This window comes from Oncorhynchus masou, chromosome 31, assembly GCF_036934945.1.
Source record: "Oncorhynchus masou masou isolate Uvic2021 chromosome 31, UVic_Omas_1.1, whole genome shotgun sequence".
In the NCBI taxonomy this organism is placed as follows: domain Eukaryota; kingdom Metazoa; phylum Chordata; class Actinopteri; order Salmoniformes; family Salmonidae; genus Oncorhynchus; species Oncorhynchus masou.
In genome coordinates this window covers 35,320,563-35,340,602 of record NC_088242.1, presented here as the reverse complement: position 1 = coordinate 35,340,602, position 20,040 = coordinate 35,320,563, and the positions used below count along the sequence as shown (strand labels likewise).

Below are 20,040 nucleotides of genomic sequence, written 5' to 3'. Positions count from 1 at the left end.
GGCCCGGAGAGGATACAACCAATTAATAGTTTTGCGGTCCTGGAGCCTGATATTCCTGCACCTTCATCGCTGGGGGTTCCAGTGTCTGCGGCTGCAGTGCCTACAACTACGAAGTCGACGTTGACAACCTCACTTCCCTGCTCTGGATCGAACAGGGCTTCTCCATCTGTCGGAGGTCCTTCTCGCCAGCTGTGATTCTGGGCAGCTCCATTGGTAAGAAATGTGACCATTGCTGGTGCAAAAACAATGTCTTATCCCGGAACTCGAGTAAATTACATTACTAAGCTGCTCCCAAATGTACTAGGCCAGGACATGGAAATTGATTCTATCGTAGTCCATGTGGGTTTTAATGACATTATGAAGGGCAGTTCTGAAAAGTTGAAACTGGATTTTAAAGAGTTGATTGACTCTCTGCTAAACACTAACAAAAGACCCATCATATCTGGCCCTTTGCCATCTCCGAATTGCGGCATTGAACACTTTAGCAGGATTCTTTCTCTTCACAACCGGCTACGTGATTATAGCAGCTCAAATGGTGTAACGTTTGTTGACAATTTCGATACCTTTTGGAATCAAAACACGTTTTGTAAGGAGGATGGGATCCAATGTCCTTTCACAGCACTATAAGGCTGTGTTGAGACAATGACTTAACAATGACTCAAGCCCAGCTCAGCTCTACCATTCTGACACAGAGTTGTCATAATGCTTCAGCAATTTTACACTACACCAGGGGTGTCAGTAGACACAATGTAAGTAACCTAATTTATGTCCCCCTTACTGCCCTGAATGGCTCTGCTGATCTTACAGCTATTGTATCCAGTAATCATGTTTTTTTATTTATTTTACCTTTATTTAACCAGGCAAGTCAGTTAAGAACACATTCTTATTTTCAATGACGGCCTGGGAACAGTGGGTTTACTGCCTGTTCAGGGGCAGAACAACAGATTTGCACCTTGTCAGCTCAGGGGTTTGAACTCACAACCTTGTGGTTGCTAGTCCAAAGCTTTAACCACTAGGCTACCATGCCACCTATGAAGCAGATTTATACTGTTAGCACTAAGCCGGTGTGCCCTAGGAGGAAGTCAACTGTGAGCAGCTCACCCTGCACTAACATGAAGAACATGAGCACATCTACTGCTGCTAAGCTTCCCAGTAAAGCAATGAAAGCAAGTAAGCTTCCCAGAAGAAAAGTGCTCAAAATAGCCCATGTTAATATATGTATGTAGCTTAAGAGACAAGGTTCATGAAATCAATTTGCTAATAACAGATGACATTCATATTCTGACTATCTCTGAAACTCACTTAGATAATACATTTGATGGTACAGTGGTAGTAATACAAGGTCATAACATTTATAGGAAGGATAGAAATGCCAAAGGTGGAGACATTGCTGTTTATATTCAGAACCACATTCCTGTAAAGATTAGAGAGGATCTCATGTTAAATACTGTTGAAGTAATATGGCTATAGGTTCATCTGCCTCACCTAAAGCCCATTCTGGTGGGAAGCTGCTATAGACCACCAAGTGCTAACAGTAAGTATCTGGATAACGTGTGAAATGCTTGATAATGTGTGCGATATCAGAGAGGTATATTTTCTGCATGATTTAAATATTGACTGGCTTTCATCAAGCTGCCCACTCAAGAAAAAGCTTCAAACTGTAACCAGTGCCAGCAACCTGGTTCAGGTTATCAGTCAACCTACCAGGGTAGTTACAATCAGCACAGGAATGAAATCATCAACATGTATTGATCATATCTTTACTAATGCTGCAGAAATTAGCTTGAAAGCAGTATCCAGATCCATCAGATGAAGTGATCACAGTATTGTAGCCATATCTAGTAAAACCAAAGTTCCAAAGGCTGGGCCTAATATAGTGTATAAGAGATCATACAATAAGTTTTGTAGTGATTCGTATGTTATTGATGTAAAGAATATCTGTTGGTCTGTAGTGTGTAATGAGGAGCAAACAGACATTGCACTTGACACATTTATGAAATTGCTTATTCCAGTTGCTAATAAGCATGCACCCATTAAGAAAATGACTGTAAAAACTGATAAATCCCTGTGGATTGATGAGGAATTGAAAAAGTTTATGGTTGAGAGGAATGGGGCAAAATGAATGGCAAATAAGTCGGGCTGCACAACCGATTGGCAAACTTATAGCAAATTGAGAAATCATGTGAAACCAAGATAAATGAAATAAAGAATGCTAATAAATAGCTTTGGAGCACCTTAAATGAAATTCTGGGAAAAAAGGCCAAATCTGCTCCATCATTCATTGAAACAGATGGCTCATTCTATAAGGGCACAAGGCGAGACCCAGATACAGACAGTGGAGGCAGATGGTTTGAGTCTTTGATAGTTATTATTTCCAAAAGGGGTAGGCAAGAGAATGGTCGTGGACAGGCAAAAAGTCAAAACCAGTTCAGAGTCCAGGAGGTACAGTGTGGCAGGCAGGCTCGCGGTCAGGGCAGGCAGAGTGGTCAAGCAGGCGGGTACAGAGTCCAGAAAACAGGCAAGGGTCAAAACTGTGAGGACTAGTAAAAGAGAATAGAAAAGACAGGCACACGGGAAAAACACATAGGTTGACTTGGAACATACAAGACGAACTGGCACAGAGAGACAGGAAACACAGGGATATATACAACAGGGATAACAAGTGACACCTGGAGGGGGTGGAGACAATAACAAGAAGAGGTGAAACTGATCAGGGTCTGACACATTCATCACAAAACCAACTGATATTGCCAACTACTTTAATGATTTTTTCATTGGCAAGATTAGAAAACTTAGGCATAACATGCCAGCAACAAACGCTGACACTACACATCCAAGTATATCTGACCAAATTATGAAAGACAAGCATTGTCATTTTAAATTCCGTAAAGTCAGTGTGGAAGAGGTGAAACAATTATTGTTGTCTATCAACAATAACAAGCCACCGGGGTCTGACAACTTGGATGGAAAATTACTGAGAATAATAGCAGACGATATTGACACACCTATTTGGCACATCTTCAATTTAAGCCAACGAGAAAGTGTGTGCCCTCAGGCATGGAGAGAAGAAAAATTCATTCCGCTACCTAAGAATAGTAAAGCCCCCTTTACTGGCTTAAATAGCCGACCAATCAGCCTGTTACCAACCCTGAGTAAACTTTTGGGAAAAATGGTGTTTGACCAGATCCAATGCTATTTCACAGTAAACAAATTGACAATAAACTTTCAGCATGCTTATAGAGAAGGACATTCAACTAGCACAGCACTTACACAAATGACTGAAGATTGGCTGAGAGATTGTGGGGGCTATTTTGTTAGACTTCAGTGCGGCCTTTGACATAATCGATCATAGTCTGCTGCTGGCAAAACTTATGTGTTATGGCTTTACACCCCCTGCCATATTGTGGATAAAGAGTTACCTGTCTAACAGAACACAGAGGGTGTTCTTTAATGGAAGCCTCTCCAACATAATCCAGGAAAAATCAGGAATTCCCCATGGCAGCTGTCTAGGCCCACTACTTTTTTCAATCTTTACTAATGACATGCCACTGGTTTTGAGGAAAGCCAGAGTGTCTATGTATGCGAATGACTCAACACTATACATGTCAGCTACTACAGCGACTGAAATGACTGCAACAATTAATAAGGAGTTGCAGTTAGTTTCAGAGTGGAAGGCAAGGAAGAAATTAGTCCTAAATATTTCTCAAACTAAAAGCATTGTATTTGGGACAAATCATTCACTAAACCCTAAACCTCAACTAAATCTTATAATAAATAATGTGGAAATTGAGCACGTTGAGGTGACTAAACTGCTTGGAGTAACACTGGATTGTAAACTGTCACGGTCAAAACATATTGATACAACAGCTGCTAAAATTGGGAGAAGTATGTCCATGTTATAAGGTGCTGCTCTACCTTCTAGACAGCACTATCAACAAGGCAGGTCCTACAGGCCCTAGTTTTGTCGCACCTGGACTACTGTTCAGTTGTGTGGTCAGGTGCCACAAGAAAAGGACGTAGGAAAATTACAATTGTTTCAGAACAGGGCAGCACAGCTTGCCCTTGGATGTGCACAGAGAGGTAATATTAATAATATGCATGTCAATCTATCCTGGCTCAAAGTGGAGGAGAGATTGACTTCATCAATGCTTGTATTTATGAGAGGTATTGACATGTTGAATGCACCGAGCTGTCTGTTTGAACTACTGGCGAACAGCTCGGACACCCATGCATACACCACAAGACATGCCACAAGAGGTCTCTTTACAGTCCCCAAGTCCAGAACAGACTATGGAAAGCACACAGTACTAAATAAAGCCATGACTATATGGAACTCTGCCTTGGTGGCAGCAAATGGGGATCCATAATAAATACAAATACAAATACTTCCCCAAGACATTGTCTCAGATCGTGGGCCCCAGTTCATCGCACAGTATTGGAAGGCCTTTTGCTCCCTGTTGGGTGCGTTGGTCGGTCTCGGGGTTCCACCCACAGTTGAATGGGCAAACAAAGCAGGCTAACAAGGAGCTGGAGAAGTTCCTCCACTGTTTCGTCTCTACCCAGGCCAGCAACTGGAGCAAGTTTCTCGTCTGGGCGGAGTATGCTTACAACACACTGCCTAACTCGTCCACTGGACTGTTGCCGTTTGAGTGTCAGTTCGGGTTTGCCCCCCCCCTGTTGTTGTTTGCAGAAGCTTGAATTGCTTACTGTGTGCGTTTGTTTCCTGAGTGAGTTTGAGACTTAGTGTTTGTTGTTTTTCAAGTGTACTGTGATCCTTTGGCTACCGTGTCTTAGTAAAGTATTTATGTTTGTCATTAACCACTGATTCCTCATCTGGTCTCTTCTCTGCAACTGGGCCCAACCTCAGCACGTCACACCATGTGTGCGTAATGATGGGGAACATGTGTGCTCCCGGACCGAGTATGTCGGACCTCCCTTGATGTCCAGAGGAGGAGACGGGGTGTCACTGGGTCCAGCCTCAGCAAGGGGACCAGGCACCACTGGTCTGAGGAGAGACACATGAAAGGTTAATGCGGTAATCAACAGGGAGTTGGAAATGGTACGTTACCTCATTAACCCTCCTCAGGACTTTCAAGGGCCCCACAAACCGCAGGCTCAGCTTCCGGAAGGGCAGGCGGAGGGGCAGGTTCTGGGTGGAGAGCCAGACCCGGTCATCTGGGGAGAAGACAGCCGCCTGACTGCGGTGGCGGTCGGCCTGTTCCTTGTGCCAACGCACACCGCGCTGGAGACGAGTGTGCGCAGCATTCCAGATCTCCTCAGCACGCCGAAACTACTCGTCCACCGCAGGAGCCTCAGTCTGGATCGGATGCCAAGGTGCCATGGCTGGCAGATACCCCAACACACACTGGAAAGGAGTGAGGTTAGTGGAGGAGTGGCGGAGGGAATTCTGCGCGCACTCCACCCAAAGTAAAAAATCTGCCCACTTTCCCGGCCAATCCTGACAAGAACACCGCAGGAACCTGCCCACTTCCTAGTTGACCCTCTCCACCTGCCCATTTGCTTGAGGCCGATACCTGGAGTTGAGACTGACTGTGACCCCCAGGCATTCCATGAACGCCTTCCATGCCCGTGAGGTGAACTGAGGGCCATGATCTGACACAATATCCTCCGGGATCCTATAGTGCCGGAAGACGTGCGTAAAAAGAGCCTCTGCGGTTTGCATGGCAGACAGAAGCCCAGGCAGAGGCAGGAGGCGACAAGCTTTGGAAAACCTGTCCAGAACGACGATAATGGTGGTGTTCCCCTGGGTGGAGGGAAGGTCAGTGAAAAAGTCCACCAAGGGATGACTGGGCGTCCGCCTCCATGTTCTTCGAGCCTGGCCTATAGAAAATCGTGAAGACTGCAGATGTGGCCAGGGCAATAAATTGCAATGTCTGTACTGTGAGACGCCTAAGACAGCACTACAGGGAGACAGGACGGACAGCTGATTGTTCTCGCAGTGGCAGAGCATGTGTAACAACACCTGCACAGGATCGGTACTTCTGAACATCACACCTGCGGGACAGGTACAGGATGGCAACAACAACTGCCCGAGTTACACCAGGAATGCACAATCCCTCCATCAGTGCTCAGACTGTCCGCAATAGGCTGAGAGAGGCTGGACTGAGGGCTTGTAGGGCTGTTGTAAGGCAGGTACTCACCAGACATCACCGGCAACAACGTTGCCTATGGGTACAAATCCACTGTCGCTGGACCAGACAGGACTGGCAAAAAGTGCTCTTCACACGAGTTATGGTTTCGTCTCACCAGGGGTGATGGTCGGTTTCGCGTTTATCGTCGAAGGAATGAGCGTTAGACTGAGGCCTGTACACTGGAGCGGGATCGATTTGGAGGGAGGGTCTGTCATGGTCTGGGGCGGTGTGAGCTTGGACTGAGCTTGTTGTCATTGCAGGCAATGTCAATGCTGTGCGTTACAGGGAAGACATCTTCCTCCCTCATGTGGTACCCTTCCTGCAGGCTCATCCTAACATGACCCTCCAGCATGACAATGCCACCAGCCATACTGCTCGTTCTGTGCGTGATTTCCTGCAAGACAGGAATGTCAGTTTTTTGCCAGCAAAGAGCCCGGATCTCAATCCCATTGAGCACGTTTGGGACCTGTTGGATCGGATGGTGAGGGCTCGGGCCATTCCCCCCAGAAATGTCCGGGAACTTGCAGGTGCCTTGGTAGAAGAGTGGGGTAACATCTCTCAGCAAGAACTGGCAAATCTGGTGCAGTCCATGAGGAGGAGATGCACTGCAGTACTTAATGCAGCTGGTGGCCACACCCAATACTGACTGTTACTTTTGATTTTCACCCCCCGCCTTTGTTCAGGGACACATTATCAATTTCTGTTAGTCACATGTCTGTGGAACTTGTTCAGTTTATGTCTCAGTTGTTGAATCTTGTTATGTTCATACAAATATTTACACATGTTAGGTTTGCTGAAAATAAATGCAGTTGACAGTGAGAGGATGTTTCTTTTTTGCTGAGTTTAGTTCTCCATGGCCTCGGTCTCGTCAGACAACAGGTCAATGGCACAGTCCCAGGGGCGATGGGGACCAGAGCCAACTCGTTCCATCCGGTGGAGGCTGCGATGGTCCAGAACTCCAGAGCGAAATCCGATGCGGACCGAGATCCCAGGCGTAGTCGGAGTAAACGCTCACCCTCCTCTCGGCCCTCCACAGGATGATCAAACACCGAGCGGAAGAGGAGGGTGAAGCGTTCATAGGACTCGACCTCGGGTCCGCCCATCTCCCAAAGCGCATTGTAGAAAGAACCCCTTGCATCTAGCTGGTGTGCCGTTGAAGCTCCAGGAGGTACAGAGGTAGGTCGTGGTGTGGGAACTGGTACCGGAATCAGTGCTGGAGACTGGAAGGACTGCACACTCCCCTCCAAGCGCAGGATGGTTGCCAGCACACTGTCGATGGCGATGCAGAGTCTGGAGAGACAGTCCTCGTGGTGCTGTACTGTCCCTAAAATGGTCGCCAGCTCGGTCTTTCCTGCTGTCTCCATTTTGCAGGTCGGTTATTCTATCACGTTGGTATAAAGGACTTGGAGACAGCTGCAGGAATACACAATAGGAGTTTTTAATACGGCCAAAACAAAACACTGGGCTATACGACACGGGACGATACCCATAATACACAATATATAAAGCACACAGCATAATAGCTGCACCAACTCACACGACCAAGGGACATGGGAACAATAACACATATATAACATACTAATCAGGGGCAATGGGAACCAGGTGTGTGTAATCAGACGAGACAGTCCGGGGTTGATGATAATGAAATGAATCCTATTCAGTGAAGCCAAGAAAGCAGGAATTGGTGAACATCAGTACGGGGGATCCGTGACAGTGTGCAATAATGAAGCCAGGACCGGGGAGCAGGAGTAGGCATTACAGGCAAACAAATGTAATAAATAGCCAATGACTTCAGTTTGTTGTTGTAGCCGTGTGTTATTATGAACGCATTAGATTGATGGTAACAGTAGTCAGATCAGGCTACAGGTAAAACTAATTCATAAAAATAAACACTGGCTGTTGTTGACAAGCATATTCAGTTCACATACATGATACGAAATATTGAATTCAGTGATTGAAATTATGACCCCATCCTCAATAGCCTATTCCAGCAGGCTATTGGGAAACACTTCTTATTGAAAAAATCATCTAAATCGTTCTTTTTACATCTTGCCTACATCTTGTCTTGGATAATGTAGACTATCTGAAATGAGATGTAGGCCTATCAGGGGCTACAGGCTAACTGCCTTTAGCTAAGCAAACTATGGCAAAATGTAATTACAATCATAAAACCAGATTTTAGTCTATACCCAGATATTAGTCTGTAAAATCATTTCAATAGGCCTATGCCTATAATTTGCCCTTTTTAAACTCCCCAGATCATTTTCTATCAGTGGATGTCGATTTAACTTGTTTGACTGCTATGATTAAGCAATGTCATAGCTTGCAATAATTATTATTTTGAGGAAACCCTCATATTACTTCTAACGTCGGTACAAGTTACTATGACATTCCTTCGCAATTGGCTTGATAACATTATGGGAAAAGTGGTTAGATATGGCAACTCCTCTCTTCCTGTGAAAAAAAGGGCTAGTTTTGAGGCCTTTTGGGTTCTTTGGGCTAGAAATTGTAGCTTGACCTGGCAACCCTGCCTATAGTGTTAGAAAGATAGTTGCCTTATGGGGGAAATACTACTGTTAGTAAAGTGCCATGGATAAGGTCATTAATAGTTGCCGTTTTGCAAATATTTCTTGCAAGGTGTTCGCCGAGGCTACGCTGCAGAACTTTGTATAGCGAATTCAGAGGGCAGACTGACAGGGATTCAAACACAGTTCACTTCGCATTCAGTGACAGTGCCAAGAACATTTTTTTGTTTGTGCTCATAAACGCACCACGGTGGTTAGAAGAGTTTATGCTTATAGTCTGAAATTGCCAGGGGGAAACTTGGTGTCTGTGTGTGTGTGCTTGCGAGTTATTCGCTCGAGTAATTAGATCAATTGATGAGCGTGAATGGGCAGTGACACCTGTTTCATCAAGTGTGTTAGATCATTAGATTGATGGCCATTTGTTTGTTTTGACCCTACTTTTTACCACACACAAACACAGATTGTATTAACACACAACCCACCCATCTCTACCTATTTATGGAACCACGGTTGCTCCATTTGAAAATGATCTGTGGCACAACCTTTTCCTGGTCCTCATATTTACAATATGGTTATTGTGTGCTAATAAAGCCAATTCTCAAGCAAAGCCTATAGTTTCACCAGGTCATCTAAGGCATTTCAACAGTAGCAGGCACACCAACAGGGAGCCACCACCCCAAGAGCTTCTGGTCAGCGGGGTGGTGGCACCGGGATCCTCATCTCTCCCAAGTGGTCATTCTCTCTCTCTCCCCTTACCCATCTGTCTATCGCCTCCTTTGAACTCCATGCTGTCACAGTTACCAGCCCTTTCAAGCTTAACATCCTTATCATTTATCGCCCTCCAGGTTCCCTCGGAGAGTTCATCAATGAGCTTGATGCCTTGATAAGCTCCTTTCCTGAGGACGGCTCACCTCTCACAGTCCTGGGCGACTTTAACCTCCCCACGTCTACCTTTGACTCATTCCTCTCTGCCTCCTTCTTTCCACTCCTCTCCTCTTTTGACCTCACCCTCTCACCTTCCCCCCCTACTCACAAGGCAGGCAATACGCTCGACCTCATCTTTACTAGATGCTGTTCTTCCACTAACCTCATTGCAACTCCCCTCCAAGTCTCCGATCACTACCTTGTATCCTTTTCCCTCTCGCTCTCATCCAACACTTCCCACACTGCCCCTACTCGGATGGTATCGCGCCGTCCCAACCTTCGCTCTCTCTCACCCGCTACTCTCTCCTCTTCCATCCTATCATCTCTTCCCTCTGCTCATACCTTCTCCAACCTATCTCCTGATTCTGCCTCCTCAACCCTCCTCTCTTCCCTTTCTGCATCCTTTGACTCTCTATGTCCCCTATCCTCCAGGCCGGCTCGGTCCTCCCCTCCCGCTCCGTGGCTCGATGACTCATTGCGAGCTCACAGAACAGAGCTCCGGGCAGCCGAGCGGAAATGGAGGAGAACTCGCCTCCCTGCGGACCTGGCATCCTTTCACTCCCTCCTCTCTACATTTTCCTCCTCTGTCTCTGCTGCTAAAGCCACTTTCTACCACTCTAAATTCCAAGCATCTGCCTCTTTGCCACCTTCTCCTCCCTCCTGAATCCTCCTCCCCCTCCCCCCCTCCTCCCTCTCTGCAGATGACTTCGTCAACCATTTTGAAAAGAAGGTCGACGACATCCGATCCTCGTTTGCTAAGTCAAACGACACCGCTGGTTCTGCTCACACTGCCCTACCCTGTGCTCTGACCTCTTTCTCCCCTCTCTCTCCAGATGAAATCTCGCTTCTTGTGACGGCCGGCCGCCCAACAACCTGCCCGCTTGACCCTATCCCCTCCTCTCTTCTCCAGACCATTTCCGGAGACCTTCTCCCTTACCTCACCTCGCTCATCAACTCATCCCTGACCGCTGGCTACGTCCCTTCCGTCTTCAAGAGAGCGAGAGTTGCACCCCTTCTGAAAAAACCTACACTCGATCCCTCCGATGTCAACAACTACAGACCAGTATCCCTTCTTTCTTTTCTCTCCAAAACTCTTGAACGTGCCGTCCTTGGCCAGCTCTCCCGCTATCTCTCTCAGAATGACCTTCTTGATCCAAATCAGTCAGGTTTCAAGACTAATCATTCAACTGAGACTGCTCTTCTCTGTATCACGGAGGCGCTCCGCACTGCTAAAGCTAACTCTCTCTCCTCTGCTCTCATCCTTCTAGACCTATCGGCTGCCTTCGATACTGTGAACCATCAGATCCTCCTCTCCACCCTCTCCGAGTTGGGCATCTCCGGCGCGGCCCACGCTTGGATTGCGTCCTACCTGACAGGTCGCTCCTACCAGGTGGCGTGGCGAGAATCTGTCTCCTCGCCACGCGCTCTCACCACTGGTGTCCCCCAGGGCTCTGTTCTAGGCCCTCTCCTATTCTCGCTATACACCAAGTCACTTGGCTCTGTCATAACCTCACATGGTCTCTCCTATCATTGCTATGTAGACGACACACAATTAATCTTCTCCTTTCCCCCTTCTGATGACCAGGTGGCGAATCGCATCTCTGCATGTCTGGCAGACATATCAGTGTGGATGACGGATCACCACCTCAAGCTGAACCTCGGCAAGACGGAGCTGCTCTTCCTCCCGGGGAAGGACTGCCCGTTCCATGATCTCGCCATCACGGTTGACAACTCCATTGTGTCCTCCTCCCAGAGCGCTAAGAACCTTGGCGTGATCCTGGACAACACCCTGTCGTTCTCAACCAACATCATGGCGGTGGCCCGTTCCTGTAGGTTCATGCTCTACAACATCCGCAGAGTACGACCCTGCCTCACACAGGAAGCGGCGCAGGTCCTAATCCAGGCACTTGTCATCTCCCGTCTGGATTACTGCAACTCGCTGTTGGCTGGGCTCCCTGCCTGTGCCATTAAACCCCTACAACTCATCCAGAACGCCGCAGCCCGTCTGGTGTTCAACCTTCCCAAGTTCTCTCACGTCACCCCGCTCCTCCGCTCTCTCCACTGGCTTCCAGTTGAAGCTCGCATCCGCTACAAGACCATGGTGCTTGCCTACGGAGCTGTGAGGGGAACGGCACCGCAGTACCTCCAGGCTCTGATCAGGCCCTACACCCAAGCAAGGGCACTGCGTTCATCCACCTCTGGCCTGCTCGCCTCCCTACCACTGAGGAAGTACAGTTCCCGCTCAGCCCAGTCAAAACTGTTCGCTGCTCTGGCCCCCCAATGGTGGAACAAACTCCCTCACGACGCCAGGACAGCGGAGTCAATCACCACCTTCCGGAGACACCTGAAACCCCACCTCTTCAAGGAATACCTAGGATAGGATAAGTAATCCTTCTCACCCCCCCTCCCCCTCCCCTTTAATGATTTAGATGCACTATTGTAAAGTGGCTGTTCCACTGGATGTCAGAAGGTGAATTCACCAATTTGTAAGTCGCTCTGGATAAGAGCGTCTGCTAAATGACTTAAATGTAAATGTAATGTAAATCCCCTGGTACAGTGCTATATTAACCAGACCATCCCCTGGTACAGTGTTATATTAACCAGACCATCCCCTGGTACAGTGCTATATTAACCAGACCATCCCCTGGTACAGTGTTATATTAACCAGACCATCCCCTGGCACAGTGCTATATTAACCAGACCATCCCCAGATCAGACCACCCTGTCTACATTTTAATGTTCTGCAGATGACTGGAGCCAATTGTGCATATTATGCAGTGGTGGAAAACGTTCCCAATTGTCAAACTTGAGTAAAAGTAAAGATACTCAAGTGAAAGTAATCCAGTGAAATACTACTTCAGTAAAAGTCTAAAATTATTTGGTTTTAAATGTACTTAAGTATCTAAAGTAAATGTAATTGCTAAAATATACTTAAGTATCGAAAGTAAAAGTATAAATCATTTCAAATTCCTTATATTAAGGAAACCAGACAGCACAACATTCTTGTTTTTTTTTTTAATTTATGGATAGCCAGGGACACACTCACTCATAATTTGCAAATGAAGCATTTGTGTTTAGTGAGTCTGCCAGATCAGAGGCAGTAGGGATTACCATGGATGTTTTCTTGTTAAGTGCCTGAATTGGACCATTTTCCTTTCCTGCAAAAAAATTCAAAATGTAACGAGTAGTTTTGGGTGTGAGGGAAAATGTATGGAGTAAAACGTATATTATTTTCTGTAGGAATGTAGTGAAATAAAAGTTGTCAGAGATATAAATAGTAAAGTGCAGATACTCCAAAAAAACAATGTAAGTAGTACTTTAAAGTATTTTTACACCACTGTAATTATGCACACACACATAGGTGCTTACTCCACAAACTTGATTTGTGCACTAATTCACCCCACCAGGACAGAGGCTCTGCCAGAGTGACCACAGGTCTGGATCAGAAGCGAACGGCCACTGGTGCCTATGACATTCGAAGGATATTTACATGGATCAGAATCTGTGCTCTATTACTTCAGACAAAACTAAATGTATTGGATTTTACATTTACCATTTTAGTCATTCAGCAGGAGCAATTAGAGTCAAGTGCCTTGCTCAAAGGAAAATCAACAGATTTTTCACCTAGTCAGGTTGGGGAGCTGAACCAGTTAACCAGTTTCAGTTACTGGCCTAAAGCTCTTAACCACTAGGCTACCTGCCACCCGTTTCATTGGCTGAAGAATGTTTCAAGTACATTTTGTGTTATGAGACCAAACTGGAGTCACGTGTGTTGAGCCCTTGTCGCTCATGGTGAAACCAGGGCCCATATCGACAAAGCATATTAGAGTAGGCATACTGATCTAAGATCAGTGTAGCCTTTTAGATAATAAGATCATAAGGACAGATCCTAGATCAGCACTCCTACTCTGAGCTGATTTGTAGATATGGGCCCAGGTTTTACCATGTTCTCTTACGAACAATAGAAGAATTTGAACTGTTGTCAATAGTTTTTCATTTTAAGTCTACTGATATCAGTGTTGCTTAAAAATATGTAAACGCTGCGATGACAAAATGTTGCTGAATTGTTTGTTTTTTAAAGGGAATTTACAGCTCAAGTAAGTTAAGAATGTCTTGCACTGGTCCTTTCAGCCACAGAAGTCAGGCTTTGGCCATGACCCTTTATAGATTATATACAAGTGCCCAGTTGGAAATCTCATTATTTATTTGTTTGTCCCGAGTTAATGAAATAGCGATCTGTGTAGTATATTTTTGTAAAAGGTTTTGAGACTATTTGTAAATTGTCTTGGGACTATACAGGTGTTTTTTGTATTTTGTACATAATTGTAACTAGTAAGAAATGTTGAAATAAAATACATTACAACTACTCAAAATTAAGGTAACAGTTATTGATTTGAGTCTTTTTTCTTTTTGAAATAACTTTGAAAGGAAATCAGGCACTATAGTTTCAACAAATGTGGGAATGTTTTGTCATCGTGCCCCACCGGCAGAGCTTGGTTGCAGTCTGATTCTCCACCCTTCTTCCTGATGTGAGCACACATTAACACATAGATTTTGATCTATTATGTTCAGTCCAGTAACTGACAAAAATGCACTATGGACAGTGTATGTCACACTCATCCCAGACCGAACAGACAAAAAAAACAGGAATCTGGGTCCATGAGAGAGAGCTGTGTGCAGAATTCTCAGGTGCAACAGTCTTTAGTGGTGGCTGTTCATCTGGGATGGTAGTATCTCTCGACCAGTAGGAGCCACTTTACTGACAACAATCACTTCTATGCTCGCATCAAGGCAAGCAACACTGAGGCATGCATGAGAGCATCAGCTGTCCCGGACGACTGTGTGATCACGCTCTCCGTAGCGGACGTGAGTAAGACATTTAAACAGGTCAACATACACAAGACCGTGGGGGCAGAAGGATTACCAGGACGTGTGCTCTGGGCATGTGCTGACCAACTGGCAGTTGTCTTCACTGACATTTTCAACATGTCCCTGATTGAGTTTGTAATACCTGCATGTTTCAAGCAGACCACCATAGTCCCTGTGCCCAAGAACACAAAGGCAACATGCCAAAATGGCTACAGACCCGTAGCACTCACGTCCGTAGCCATGAAGTGCTTTGAAAGGTTGGTAATGGCTCACATCAACACCATTATCCCAGAAACCCTAGACCCACTCCATTTTTGTCCCCCCCCAGGTTTTATCATTGGAATGTGATACTTAACAAGACACCGGTGTGCTTTAGGACTATGTCTCCGAGCGGTCAGAAGGCTGTTTGGAGTGTTTATCCGACTGGATTTAGGACCACACGGACACCACAGAGCGGGCTGGGTGGCTGGACCAGCATGGGAGAGTTGAGAATAGTTCAGTGTGTTCTGGCTACTCCTTAGTTGACTGATTTAGCTGGCAAGGTTCCTGCTGTTTAACTAAAAAAAATGAAAATAATAAACTAGTGTGTATTCGCAGTGCTGAGCCAGTATTGTAACTTAAATAAAATACAATTTTATTTGTCACATGTGCCGAATACAACAGGTTACAGTGAAATGCTTACTTACAAGCCCATAACCAACCATACTGTTTAATTTTTTTTAACCAAAAATAAATCAAAGTAACAAATAATTAAAGAACAGCAGTAAAATAACAATAGCGATGGCTAAAAACAGGGGATACCGGTAGAGTCAATGTGCGGGGGCACGGGTTAGTCGAGGTAATTGAGGTGATATGTACATGTAGGTAGAGTTCTTAAAGTGACTATGGTGGTCTGCTAAGCAACATGTTGGTATTACAGACTCAGACAGGGAGAGGTTGAACATGTCAGTGAAGACACTTAACGGTTGGTCAGCGCATGCTGGGATACACGCCCTGGTATTCCATCTGGCCCTGCGGCCTTGTGAATGTTGACCTGTTTAAAGGTCTTACTCACATCAGCTACAGAGAGCGTGATCACACAGTCGTTCGGAACAGCTGATGCGCTCATGCATGTTTCAGTGTTACTTGCCTCGAAGCGAGCATAGAAGTCATTTAGCTTGTCAGGTAGGCTCGTGTCACTGGGCAGCTCGCGGCTGTGCTTCCCTTTGTAGTCTGTAATAGTTTGCAAGCCCTGCCACATCCGATGAGCATCGGAGCCGGTGTAGTGTGATCCGGTCTTAGTCCTGTATTGACGCTTTGCCTGGTTCATCGGAGAGCATAACGGGATTTCTTATAAGCTTCCGGGTTAGAGTCTCGCTCCTTGAAATCGGCAGCTCTACCCTTTAGCTTAGTGAGGATGTTGCCTGTAATCAATTGCTTCTGGTTTGGGTATGTACGTACAGTCACTGTGGGAACGACATAATCGATGCACTTATTGATGAAGCAAGTGACTGATGTGGTGTACTCCTCAATGCCATCGGAAGAATCCCGGAACATATTCCAGTCTGTGCTAGCAAAACAGTCCTGTAGCTTAGCATCTGCTTCATCTGACCACTTTTTTATTGACCGAGTCACTGGTGCTTCCTGATTTTAGGTTTTGCTTGCAGTCATCTTTGCAGGACGGCCACTCGTAGGTAGGGTAGCAACAGTGCTGAACTTTCTCCATTTATATACAATTGGACTGATGAACATCAAGGCTTTTAGAGATACTTTTGTCACCCATTCCAGCTTTATGCAAGTCAACAATTCTTCATCTTAGATCTTCTGAGATCTCTTTTGTTCAAGGAATGGTTCACATCAAGCAGTGCTTCTTGTGAATAGCAAACCCAAATTTTGTGAGTGTTTTTTATAGGGCAGAGCAGCTCTAACCAACATCTTCAATTTTGTCTCATTGATTGGACTCCAAGTTAGCTGACTCCTGACTCCAATTAGCTTTTGGAGAAGTCATTAGCCGAGGGGTTCACATACTTTTTACAACCTGCACTGTGAATGATTAAATTAGGTAGTAAATATAGACAAGAAAAATTTAATAATTTGTTTAAGCAGACTGTGTTTGTCTATTGTTGTGATTAAATGAAGATCAGATCAAATGTTATGACCAATTTATGCAGAAATGCAAGTAATTTCAAAGGGTTCACAAGCTTTTTCTTGCCACTGTACGTCAACCACAGCTTTCATATTATCAACAGCAGTGTCTCTACCTACTTCAGTCCCATTCCTGTTGCCGTAGAAAATACTTGTGGTGTCTAGCATTTCCTGTCTATTCCCTACTAGCACATAGCCGTTTCTCTGTGAAGTTTTGACGTATCCTCTTTACCTGCCTAGTTATGATAGTGTGGATAGAGGGTATGGGTGTGCCCTTTCTTCCTCGAACCTCTTGTTTTTTTCTCAGCTGCTGTCTCTTGGTTGGGTGACGCAGTGTGGCTGTGGCTCAGGTCGTGATGGGCCTGCAGACACTGACACCTGCAGACTGCTCTCTGAGCCTGGTGCCCAGCATCGATATGCTCCGTGTGCAGTGCATGATGGAGGTGATGGGGAGGAGATGGACACCACCCTCTCGCCGGGGGCCCAGAGCCTCATGGACCTGGTGCAGTTTCAGCAGAAGGTGGGTCCATCTCTCGTCAAATCAGCAGTCATCAATACCAGCCAATAGAAGCCTCAGTGGAAAATTACACAGGCCGGAATTACACAGTAGACAGTGGCTTTATTGTATTGTTCAGTCTTCTAACCACCAATATAGCCCTTGGATAGCGAGAAGCTCTAACGAGTGAACACAAAAGACAGTCAATGTATTGCATGTTAATTATTTTTCTGGAACAAAGCTTGACGCATTAAGATGGTTTCTGTCCCTCCTCATAGGCAGTAGGGCTCTCTCTGTTCTGGCTAGAGGAACTAACGGACCCTCTGCAGCTACAGCTGACATCCAACCTCAGCCTTCAGTCAACACCAGCCTCCAGTCAGATGAGATGTCTGTCATGTCTGTCTCTGTTTCAACAGATCCATGTCCCCAGTCTCGGGTAGCCTCCAATAACCACACTGGCCTGGCAGACATGATGTCACCCTTCTTTAATGATCAGCCAGGAGGACGGAGGCCCAGACATGCTCCTTATGCTGCAGAGTGTGTGTGGGTAGGTGACGCAGCTCCGCACCGAGGTTGCAGCAAAAGCATCCAACGGCCCACAGTGAGTAGGCTGGTAGTGGCTTTATGGTGAGGTTAACTACAACGTAGAGCTCCCTCTAAAGGTTTACATGGTAGTGTGGGTGGTGGGAGTAGAATGCAGTCAAGTCGATGGAGGAGGTCGAGAGCCATGCATCCTCCAAAACACGACCCTGCCAAGCCGCACTGCTTCTTGTCGCACTGCTCGCTTATCCCGCAAGCCAGCTGCACCAATTGTGTAGGAGGAAACACTATTCAACTGGCGTCCGAAGTCAGCTTGCAGGCGCCCGAAGTCAGTTTGCAGGCACCCGAAGTCAGCTTGCAGGCGCCCGGACGGCCAAATGAAGTCACTAGAGCGCGATGGGACAAGAACATCCCTGCCGGCCGAACCCTCCCCTAACCCTGAGGACCCTGGGCCAATTGTGCGCCGCCTCATGGGTCTCCCAGTCACGGCCGGCTGTGACAGAGACTGGGATCAAACCTGGGTCTGTAGTGACACCTCAAGCACTGCGACGCCATGCCGTAAACCGCTACCCCTCTCGGGAGGCCCCTGTCTGTGGGTTTTGTAGTGGTTCTGGTTGCATTGTGGTGTGTCTGTGTTAATATTAGAGTACATGTCTTTGTTAGGGTTTGTGGCCCTATGACAGTAATGGCAACAGATCCAAAGAGCTACTGTAATTCCTATGAAAACCTATTCTGTGATGGATTGTCTCTGTCTTGCAGGCAGTAGCATGCATGCTGCTGAGAGCTGGAGCAGGTTATGGAGTTGCGTCTGGAGTAGATGGAGAGGAGACTGATGGAACAGCAGCTGGATGCCCTGCAGCAGAGCCTGAAGAAGGCCTTACTACAGGCCCTGCCCCTGGCCCTTCCCTTCAAAGATCAAGACCACAGCACCCACACCTGACCAGAACCACACCGCTTAGCCCCAGGCCATGCACTGACTTCAAAACTGATTCCTACACTGACTCCAGCCCCTTGCACTGACTCCAGCCCCTTGCACTGACTCCAACCCTTTGTACTGACTCCAGCCCCTTGCACTGACTCCAGCCCTTTGCACTGACTCCAGTCCCTTGCACTGACTCCAGCCCTTTGCACTGACTCCAGCCCTTTGCACTGATAAAGCCCCTTGCACTGACTCCAGCCCTTTGCACTGACTCCAGCCCTTTGCACGGACTCCAGCCCTTTGCACTGACTCCAGCCCCTTGCACTGACTCCAGCCCCTTGCACTGACTCCAGCCCCTTGCACTGACTCCAGCCCTTTGCACTGCCTCCAGCCCCTTGCACTGACTCCAGCCCCCTGCACCGACTCCAGCTCCTTGCATTGACTCCAGCCCTTTGCACTGACTCCAGCCCCTTGCACTGACTCCAGCCCTTTGCACTGACTCCAGCCCTTTGCACTGACTCCAGCCCCTTGCACTGACTCCAGCCCCTTGCACTGACTCCAGCCCCTTGCACTGACTCCAGCCCCTTGCATTGACTCCAGCCCTTTGCACTGACTCCAGCCCTTTGCACGGACTCCAGCCCTTTGCACTGCCTCCAGCCCCTTGCACTGCCTCCAGCCCCTTGCACTGACTCCAGCCCCTTGCACTGACTCCAGCCCCTTGCACTGACTCCAGCCCCTTGCACTGACTCCAGCCCTTTGCACTGACTCCAGCCCTTTGCACGGACTCCAGCCCTTTGCACTGACTCCAGCCCCTTGCACTGACTCCAGCCCCTTGCACTGAGTCCAGCCCCTTGCACTGACTCCAGCCCTTTGCACTGCCTCCAGCCCCTTGCACTGACTCCAGCCCCTTGCACCGACTCCAGCTCCTTGCATTGACTCCAGCCCTTTGCACTGACTCCAGCCCCTTGCACTGACTCCAGTCCCTTGCACTGACTCCAGCCCTTTGCACTGACTCCAGCCCCTTGCACTGACTCCAGCCCCTTGCACTGACTCCAGCCCTTTGCACTGACTCCAGCCCTTTGCACTGACTCCAGCCCCTTGCACTGACTCCAGCCCCTTGCACTGACTCCAGCCCTTTGCACGGACTCCAGCCCTTTGCACTGACTCCAGCCCCTTGCACTGACTCCAGCCCCTTGCACTGACTCCAGCCCCTTGCACTGACTCCAGCCCTTTGCACTGACTCCAGCCCCTTGCACTGACTCCAGCCCCTTGCACCGACTCCAGCCCCTTGCATTGACTCCAGCCCCTTGCACTGACTCCAGCCCCTTGCACTGACTCCAGCCCCTTGCACTGACTCCAGCCCCTTGCACTGACTCCAGCCCATTGCACTGACTACAGCCCCTTGCACTGATTCCAGCCCCTTGCACTGACTCCAGCCCCTTGCACTGACTCCAGCCCCTTGCACTGACTCCAGCCCCTTGCACTGACTCC

At 47.4% G+C, this 20,040-nt stretch overlaps 1 pseudogene; it reads left to right on the top strand.

The window, feature by feature from the left end:
• Positions 1 to 14,409: 14,409 nt before the first annotated feature.
• Positions 14,410 to 18,589, top strand: LOC135524938 (ATPase PAAT-like; annotated as a pseudogene).
• The last annotated feature ends 1,451 nt before the right edge of the window (positions 18,590 to 20,040 follow it).